Here is a 10,035-nt window from a genome sequence, read left to right as displayed (position 1 = left end):
ACATCATGGCTGGGACGCAGGCAAGCAGAGAGACTGAACAAGTTCTCCCCTCCTCCATCCTCAGTGTCTTCATTTTGAAAATGAACATATTGATAAGAATTGAAAATGAAGTAACATATATAAGGGGCCCCACCAGGACCTTCTCGGTTGGGGAAGAAATGACCTGAGCTGTTATTTTGGACACTAATGTTGCAACTCTCCACTCAGACTTTGTATCCACTGGCATGCTGCCTCTGGTTTGCTCTGACTGGTCCAGGCTTGTCCCGATCCTACCGCATTCAGTGAACAAATTCATTCCTTTAATAAATTTTTATTAAATGTCTCTTATGTGCAGGCCTCTAGACTAAATACGGAGAATATACAGAGAATACAAGGAAAAGAAGGCCTCGTTCCGGACTTCAGGGAGCATGTGGGCCAGTAACTTCTGACTGCGGGTCTGCTCGCTCTGCACCTCAGCAAACTCCACCCCCCTCCCCATCTCCTGTCCCCTCCACTAGGATGTTCTGGAACTAATCTCTGTCTCTCATCTGTACATGTAGCACAAGGGTATGTCTACAGACTCTGCTTTGTCGATATCTGCTCTCTCTCTGTTTAAGGAATGAAAGCAAGGAATAACAATAGTGAACATCAGCAAGCCCTCACCATTGGCCCCGGACTGTCCTAAGCGTCCCGCATGAATAATGCCGTTTTTTCTTACAGCCTCCCATTGAGGTGGGTACTATCTTTGCAGTAAAGAACCATGAGTGTAGCCATGTCGCCTCGCCTAAAGATCTACAGCTAATCTGCCAGTAGAACCAGGATTTGAAAACAAGTGGAGACAGAACCTGCATCTTAAACTCTGTTCTACTATCTCACATCAGCACACGGCAGGCACTCCTTCTGAGACAAAGATCTCTCCCAGGAACCCTCTGCTTTGTCCACAGCAGCCTTAATTTGTTAGATCAGTTGCTGCTTTGGTTAATTCTTCTCTGTTGAGAAATGCCATGTAAGATGATCGCTTTCTCTAAGCACCGACCCTTCCCTACTTTGATGGTCAGTGGTAAGATCATAGAAGCAGTGTTCTATTTTGGTCTATTGTTTTTTATTTTACTTTCACATAGGCTGTCCCTACCGCGGAGCAAGACAAGCGGGCAAACTTTCTTTTCCAATGTCTTCGGGTTGACATTCCTTCTCCTGGCTCCCATTAAAATCCCTACAAAGATGAACTTCCCAGATTAAATGGCAGCTGGTTACAGGCATGTTACTTGCCTTCACAATTTCTCATTGAAATAATTATGGAAATTGAGTGAGAGATAAAACCTTCCACAGGACTGGAAATTAAGAATACAGACTAATGATTTGCTAGATCCTGGGGGGAGGGGGATTTCTCCCAATTAAAGCTTGGATGGTGCCTGAGGTAGACAAGCTGGATCAAGCAGAAAGACATTGAGAAATGTCCACCCCATCTTACTGAATTATGTATCCTAGAATTCTGGAGACTTCGCCAGTTGAATAATGAAATGACTGTTTTCTGTCTTAGCTAAGGTCATTTTATGCAACCAAACTGTTTCATTGGCTTCTTATTCATTTATTTATTTGTTTACTTATTCATTTATTTTAAGTTTTATTTAAATCCAAGTTAGTTAACATATAATGTAATAAGGGTTTTAGGAGTAGAACCTGGCGATTCATCACTTATGTACAACACCCAGCGCTCATCCCAGCAAGTGCCCTCCTTCATGGCCATCACCCATTCAGCCCATCCCCCACCCAACCCCCCCTCCAGAAGCCCTCAGCTTGTTCTCTGTAGTTAACAATCTCTTATGGTTTGCCTCCCTCTCTATTTATATCTTATTTTTCCTTCTCTTCCCCTGTGTTCATCTGTTTTTTTCTTAAGAGTGAAATCATGTATCTATCTTTTTTTGACTGACTTATTTTGCTTAGCGTAATATACTCTAGTTCGATCCAAGTTGTTGCAAAATGGCAAGATTTCATTCTTTTTGATATCTGAGTAGTATTCTATTGTGTGTGTGTGTGTGTGTGTGTAGTGTATTATATATATATTATATATAATTATATATATATATACACACATTATATATATATATACACACATCTTCTGTATCCATTTGTCAGTCGATGGACATTTGGGCTCTTTCCATAATTTGGCTGTTGTTGATAGTGCTGCTGTAAACATTGGGGTACATGTGCCCCTTCGAATCAGCATTTTGTGTCCTTTGAATAAATACCTTGTAGTGCAATTGCCGGGTCATAGGGTGGTTCTATTTTTATTTTTTTTGATTTTTATTTTTTTCTTAATTTTTAAAATATTTGTTTATTTTTGAGAGAGAGAGACAAGAGAGAGAGAGAGACAGAGTGTGAGCAGGGGAGGAGCAGAGAGAGAGGCAGACACAGAAACGGAAGCAGGCTCCAGGCTCCAGGCTCCAAGCTGTCAGCACAGAGTCTGACACGGGGTTCAAACCCACAAGCTGTGAGATCATGACCTGAGCCAAAGTCAGACACTTAACTGACTGAGCCACTGAGGTACCCTTGGATAGTTCTATTTTTAATTTTTTGAGAAACCACCATACTGTTTTCCAGAGTGGCTGCACTCGTTTGCACTCCCACTGGCAGTGCAAAAGGGTTCCTTTTTCTCCACATCCTCGCCAACATCTGTTGTTTCCTGACTTGTTCATTTTAGCCATTCTGACCGGTGTAAAGTGGTATCTCATTGTGGTTTTGATTTGGATTTCCCTGATGCTGAATGATGTTTCTTCTCTTTTGATACTCATTTGGAGAGTACCATTTGGTAATGCAAGAGAGTCAGGTCAGAAATAGGTGCAGGTGTGGGACACTGACAATGGGACAGGAGAATAGTATGAAAACATGCCATAGGAATTGCAGTCTAGGTCCACATCTGAAAAGGAAAGACATACAGACTATCAAATTATCTATGAATAAATTGTGTTTCCCAGTATAAGATGATCAGGCTGGGGAAGCAGACCCCACAAAAATTTGAAAGAGCCATACTATATATCATTGACTTTTAAAGATTACACATTTGGATGGATTTCTGTAGTAAAACAGCCTTCCAGTTTGGGGCCTGGGAACAAGGCCCCAGGGGTGTTTGTATGGTTATTGTTGGAACCAGGTGACGCCCTGAATTTGTGGATATTGGCAAATGTCAGGCATGGAGAGTCCTCAGATCCTTCAGCAATGAGTAAACAGGAGAAAAATAATCCCTCATAGGGCAAAAGGAAAAATAAAAGGAACGGGTCATTCATGTCAAATTGCAGTAGGCAGATGGAATTCTGCATAAAGATCCACTGTAGGAAAAGTTTGCCAAGTCAACCACCTGTATATTCGTTCTGGAAAATACTCAAAGGCATGTGGCACCTGGCCCCGTAAATGAATTAAAATTAAATAGCTAAAAGCGGGGAAGTAGTGGTATTATGGCAGCCAGATAAATATTGAGTGAAGTCTAAATAATTGTTGTAATTGTTATTAGAAAACTGAATGGAAATATTACAAAAGACAGAATATAAGTAATGTACCTAACAGTGATACTTGTAAGCATTACTGTAACCATCAGAGTCATGCTCTATTCCAGGGGGACCAGGAAAAGGCAAAAAGGAGGGACAGTAAAGTAATGCTCATTTCACCATTTTATTTATTAAGTGCAAAGGGGCAGCAATTCTCTTCCTCCCTGAGAGAGAAATACACACTGGAGTATTTTAAAACTTACACTCGAATTAACTACCAGTAAAACTAAAACCAGGATATGCAGTTTGAAAACTACCAGGTTGCGAAAAGATTTGAAAAAACAATCCCCACGTAGGAAAAGACTGAAAAACAGAAAGACAACAGTCATGAATTGGAAAACATATAAAACATAAAACAAGATAATGGAAGAAATACTCTGTATTATAAAGGTCAATGAGTGTAAGTGGATTATGTTCAAATACAGACACAGGCGCAGGATGCATAATGAAAATAGGAAGTAGAGATACATTATATTTAAAATAAAATAAGTGGATGACTATTGTGAACCAGAAAACTTTTTAGGGGTGTGCTTAGAAAATATCCACGTTTCGGGGCGCCTGGGTGGCGCAGTTGGTTAAGCGTCCGACTTCAGCCAGGTCACGATCTCGCGGTCCGTGAGTTCGAGCCCCGCGTCAGGCTCTGGGCTGATGGCTCAGAGCCTGAAGCCTGTTTCCGATTCTGTGTCTCCCTCTCTCTCTGCCCCTCCCCCGTTCATGCTCTGTCTCTCTCTGTCCCAAAAATAAAAAAAAAAAAAAAAAAAAAAAAATATCCACGTTTCAAGGAAACTATTTGTTCCATTGCCGCAACATAACATCTGTTTTTTTCTCAATTCATGGGGACATTCTTTTAGGAAAAAGAAATCAAGGTTGAACACCATTTTCTTTGCTATGCACAATATTCTGAACCCCGGCAAGTAAGCCAATGAAACTTGGTGTAGGTAGGATTTCCAGACTTCTTCATGTCTCTGAAACCCGACTTTGATCGCTCATGACAAAAGGTAAATGGGTTCCCCTGGTCCAATTTACCATTTTATAAGTCCTCTCTTGTATGATCGTGCAGTGAATTGTTCAAGATCAAACCTCAGTATCGTGATTAAAACTAGGCTCACATTAGAGCAATTATCTGGTTATTTGCACCTATGATGTAATCAGCTTAGACAAAAAGTCCTACACAAGTCAAAATGTCAGTCATTGTTAATATTATTGTGGTATGAAGTGAATTTTGCAGTATTTCATATTCAGTATATCTTATGCTTATTTCTGTCTCATTCAATGTAATCCTTGCAGGCTGAGCAGATCCTGCTGTGAACTGAATGTCAGAGTGGCTGTTTTAGGTACATGTGAAAGTGTTTGTTGTCATTGTTTATATGAATAGAATCATTTTAACTGAATCAATCTTAATTTTTTTAATGTTTACTTATTTTTGAGAGAGAGAGAGAGAGACAGAGAGAGAGAGAGCAGGGGAGGGGCAGAGAGAGAGACACACAGAATACGAAGCAGGCTCCAGGCTCTGAGCTGTCAGCACAGAGCCCGAGGCCGGGCTTGAACCCACAGACTGTGAGATCATGACCTGAGCCGAAGTCTGACGCTTAACCGATTGAGCCACTCAGGTGCCCCTGAATCAATCTTATTTTTAAAGTAACTATTAGTGTTCTTTGTTTTCTTTTGTTTATGTATTTATTTTGAGAGAGAGGGTAAGAGAGCTAGTGAGCAGGCGAGGGTCAGAGAATCCCAAGCAGGCTTCCAGCTGCCAGTGCAGAGCCCGACAAGGGGCTTGAACTCATGAACTGTGATAACATGACCTGGGCCGAAATCAAGACTCAACTGACTGAGCCACCCAGGTGCCTCAATAACTATAGTGTTCTAAAGTGTATGTCTGTGTACAAATATTAAAAACGTAGCTCTAGAACCTTGTCCCATCTGCAAGCGCCTATGAGGGGAAACCGTGGGCTTGCGGTTGCGGTCCATGGAGCCATTAGGAACGGAATTCATATCTCTGAGGAGGGTGGCTGAGAAAGCACTGGAAGTAGGATCATCTCACAACTGAGGGAGGTTGCAGGAAACAGAGCTGGGTTGAAATGGAGGTTAGAAAATTTTGAGAAGTTTAGATTATTAGAACATAAACCAGCAAGAAGTGAGGCCAAGGAAGAGGTGAGCAGGGTACAAATCACAAGAATTCCCTTTCAGTCGCTTGTGCTTTATTCTGTAGGGAATAGGGAGGTCTTGGTTAAAGGCATCCGATCAGACCTGGTTTTAGAAGGACCCCTTCGAGGGGGGTGTGTGAGGGTGGGGAGATGGGAAGAGGACTGGCTCAGGGGCTGCCGAGCTCTGCAGGATCTGACATGATGAGCTCCCGAACTCAGGCCGGAGCTGGGGGGACAGCTCGAGTGTCTGTGCTCTCTTCCCTGGGAGCCAACGCATGGCAGGCTTCCTGGTTCTCTCATCAGGCCAGCTGGGTCAGAGAGAGGCCCGCCATTGGGTAAGCTCTCTTGAATGGCAAAATTTGCAGCCTCCAACTGAAAAGTTCCAGAAAGGTTACTTCTGCCCTCTCTGCTCCCACTCCCACTACATTTCCAGCAAGTGCTTGACCAGTAGCTGCTTAAAAATGTGTTTCTCCAACCTCCATTCCTGGGACTCTCTTCCTTAACCAGTCTGCTCCAGATGGTTCAGGAGCTGGCAAAGCTCTCTCTCTGTGCCGTAGGCCTTGATGCCCACTGTGTCCTCTCCCCGTGGCCTTTGGGTCTGCATAAGTGTCACCTCCTACAGAAGCCATCCCTGACTATTTTTTCCAACATATTCACCACCCCCTTTATTCTGCACAGTCATGCCATGTTCCTTCCCTTGTGCCACTTGCCATAATAGGAAAACATGATTTACAGGTTTTTAAAACATGCATTTACTATTCTCTTTTCCCCAAACTATGAACTGTATGTACAAGTGCAAGGCGTATATCTGTTTTATGCATTAGTGAATACTCAGCACTTCTGCATAGATCTCATTGTTTAGATGTTCTTTTTTTTTTTTAACGTTTTTATTTATTTTGAGAGAGAGAGAGTGAGCAGGGGAGGAGCAGAGAGAGGGAAACAGAATCGGAAGCAGGCTCCAGGCTCTGAGATACCAACACAGAGCCTGATGCAGGGCTTGAACTCACAAATTGTGAGACCATGACCTGAGCTGAAGTCAGACGCTCAACCGACTGAGCCACCCAGGCGCCCCTGTTTAGAAGTTCTTAAATGCAAAGCCAAATATTCTTCCCTCTAGGGTCTGGATCTGCTTCTTGATATGTACCTCAAGACAAATCAAATGCCCTGACGAGAGCTCTGGGCTCCTGGCCACTGAGTAGAGCCCACTGGGCAGCATAAGCTCTCCCCTGGCCGCTCCAGTCTCTTGGGGATCAGCAAGAAATGACTGGAAATGACACTGGACTCTGGAAGGAGGTCTTGCTAATTGAGATAAAATTTTTGTCCCCCAGTAATAGATCTTATCCTTAAAAAAGTTGCTAAGTTTCATAAGGGAGAAGATTCTGGTCTTTTACTTCCAAATTCTCTCTCTGAGGATATATCCAATGTGGAATTGCTTGAATAATGAGGATGAATACCACACTGTTTAATTATAGCCCAATAAAAATATAAATAAGATTATCAGTCATTTATAATTACCTCTTGATCTGATCCTTCCGGGGAAACTACATTCCCTTTGGAGGTAAATTAACTCTTTCCGGCTCCTTCTTGCAATACAACTGTAATTTTCCAAGTGCAATGCTTGCAGCCAAACAGTTCAATTATCATTCAAATGCAGACAATTTACTTACTGGTAGGATCAGTGCCCTTAGTTCATATTCGGGAGGAGGCAAACATCAGATGGAGCCCATCTCTGTTCTAACCGCCCGTGGCCAACAATCACTGGAGCACGGTTGAGACTTGTTTAGGGTTTGGAGTCCCTTATAAGTGAGGACTCAGCCATTAGGACCAAACAGCCCAGCAAGGAACAGCCCTATACTGCTTGCTTGCTAATGGCTTGGAACCCACAGCTAAGAGGGCCCTCGGTGCAGATCGCGGCTTTGAGCTCCTTCAGTCCGAACCTATTGGGCCTTGGAGAGTGGAGCCTGGCGCTCTGAGAATATGGTTCGGTGCATCCGCGGTCACGGCCAGGCTACATCTCCCAGAGGCCTGCCCAGATGGGTCCCAGGAGACCAGTGCTGTAGATTTCACAAGGTGACAGGAGGGCTGGGGGTATGGGGGGTGGGGGGATGGGCACAGGCCATTTGGCAAAAAATGACACACATCAGAAAAATGGCTTCAAATACTGCAAGACTTTGGGCTGGGGACCCATGGGGCCTTGATCTAGCATTTCCTATCAACATGCTGTGACACAACCTCTAACTAGGGAAAAAAGCATGCTGAACACCCAGTGTACGAGCCCTGGAAATAGGGTCAGTTCTCATGGGGCCCAGGAGCCCATCAGGGCAGAGCACTAGTGTCCCTGAGAGGTGCCCTTTAACATTGCCAGGGATAACATTGGATAGCTTTCTCCCGTTTTGTTTGAATTCTTATTCTGTGGGCGGAACAGTCCGCTCACATAGTGCAGTGACAGAAAGTGATGTAATCTCACAGGCTCAGGGACGCGGAGAATGACTCTGGCCAGGCATGGATCCCAGCTCCTTGGGGGATTTCATCCAGCCCACCGGGCCGCAGGGTGGCTGGTCGAGGAAGACCCCTTCACTCTTTTCCAAAAGGCCCCAACTTCAGTCTGAGGTATGGGGGACTGGGTGAAGGGTGGGGTGAGTCCACGGCCCCCACGCTCCTCCTCACCATCTGGCCACTCCATAAGCCCCTCCTGAGCCCATCCCTGTGGAGCTTGCTGCCTGCTGAAGCAGTTTGGGGCCTCCGTCCTCTCCAGCTTCTGGCTTTCCCTTGGCATCTTGTCATGAGTTGGGGGAGGGGAGGGAGGCTTATACTTCTTTATTCTGTTTTGGAGGGTAAAGATGGCACAGGGCTGTTCATAACAGGGGAAGGATGCAGAAATAGCACTAGGAATAACATGCAGGCATTTGACTGCGTGTGTCCTGTTCCTTTCTTAACAGACGGCCCTCCTGTCTGGGGTCCACCCCTCGTAACCCCCCTCATCCTGGCCAGGGATCTATCTTAGCTCCTTATTTACACAGCAAGTGTCTGGTCCTCAGCTAGGAACTGTGAGCACATTCCTCTGTGGTGACCAAGTGGTCCTTTGTAGGGTTTGGGGGCAGCTGAGGGCTGCCGCTCCCCTGGGCATGCAGGGTCCTGACCACACACTCTCTCCTCTCTCCCTTGAGGGATACGGGTCCAGCTGAGGCTGAAAGTATCATGGGGTCAGGGGAGGCTACACCTACATGTTTGTGCTTCTGGCTTTTCAGACTTCCCTTTCTCTGGAGCATGAAGACAAGGAGGGAGGCAATCCCCTCTCAGTGATGGACCTGGGCATCGATTAAATTCCCTTAGGGGGCAGAAGTGTTGAAAAAAAATGCGTGGCAAAATGGCAGGGACTTTACTTGTAAATACTGTTAATTTCACCTATTCCCTTCTCTGCGGTTGAAGTACGAAAATCAGAGGATACTTTTCTTGAAAGTAAATCTAAGACAGTGAGCTGCATCCTTGCGTGTTTGTTTCCACGCAAACAGGAGGCAGAGACTGCTAATTCCCTCCCCCTGTCCTTGGTTGGAGAATTTCAGTTGTAGTCTACCAGTCCATGGACTCCGCCAGAAGACTACAGGTCTCAGTTTCCCCCGCAACTGGGTGTGACCACCTGCCTAGGTCCTGGCCAATGAGGTATAAACTGAGGCGTATCCCAGAGGCTTCCTAAGTGAGTTGACTGATGGGCTACACCCTTTCTGCCACTTGAGATTTCTTCCTTCTTTTGGCCTGCGGGCAGGACACTGTGGCCGAAGTGACAGCATCTATCCTGGGCCATTGAGGCTGGAAAACACATGTTAGGTAGATAACGCAGAACACCGGGGTCTGGGCTCCTGAAGACCATGGAATCACCAAACCAGTCCTTCCTTTGAACTTTTGCATGATAGTGAAATAAATAATGTCTATCTTATTTAAGCCATGGGTTTTTTTTTTTTTTTTTTTTTTTAATGTGTTGTTTTCTATTCTGTACGCCATCTGGCCCTTTAAAAGACTGAAATGCCTGTGGGTGATCACTCTGTAATCTATGGGGATATTGGCTTCATCTGATTACGACCAACTGAATCATTTTCCTCCAGCCTGGGGGAGTTAGCCGGCCTGGTTTTTTGGCGATGACCGGTCCACTGGTTCTACAGAAGCTGAAATGACCTCGTGGCTATTCCTTGCTGTGTTTTGTCGCCTTCCAATCCAGCCCTGACCAGGGAGGATAGCTTTTGGCAAAACCTCTAACCAGAAATAGCAACTCTCCTTCTGCCCCCCATTTTTGAATACAGGCTTGACTTCATTTTTAAAAACATTTTTTTAATGTTTTGTTTATTTTTGAGAGACAGAGAGAGACAGAGTGTGAG

The 10,035-nt window shown here is 44.7% G+C and overlaps 1 long non-coding RNA gene across 1 annotated transcript; it reads left to right on the top strand.

Annotated features, from left to right (window-relative positions):
• Positions 1-4,806: 4,806 nt before the first annotated feature.
• Positions 4,807-9,604, top strand: LOC123607631. Its single transcript, XR_006716821.1, has 3 exons — positions 4,807-4,855; positions 8,135-8,275; positions 8,914-9,604. It is a non-coding gene; the product is annotated as an uncharacterized LOC123607631 (long non-coding RNA).
• The last annotated feature ends 431 nt before the right edge of the window (positions 9,605-10,035 follow it).

The sequence above is a fragment of the Leopardus geoffroyi genome, chromosome A2, assembly GCF_018350155.1.
Source record: "Leopardus geoffroyi isolate Oge1 chromosome A2, O.geoffroyi_Oge1_pat1.0, whole genome shotgun sequence".
Taxonomy (NCBI): domain Eukaryota; kingdom Metazoa; phylum Chordata; class Mammalia; order Carnivora; family Felidae; genus Leopardus; species Leopardus geoffroyi.
Note: the sequence above shows the minus strand (reverse complement) of the source record. Positions and strands in the feature narration are given on the sequence as shown.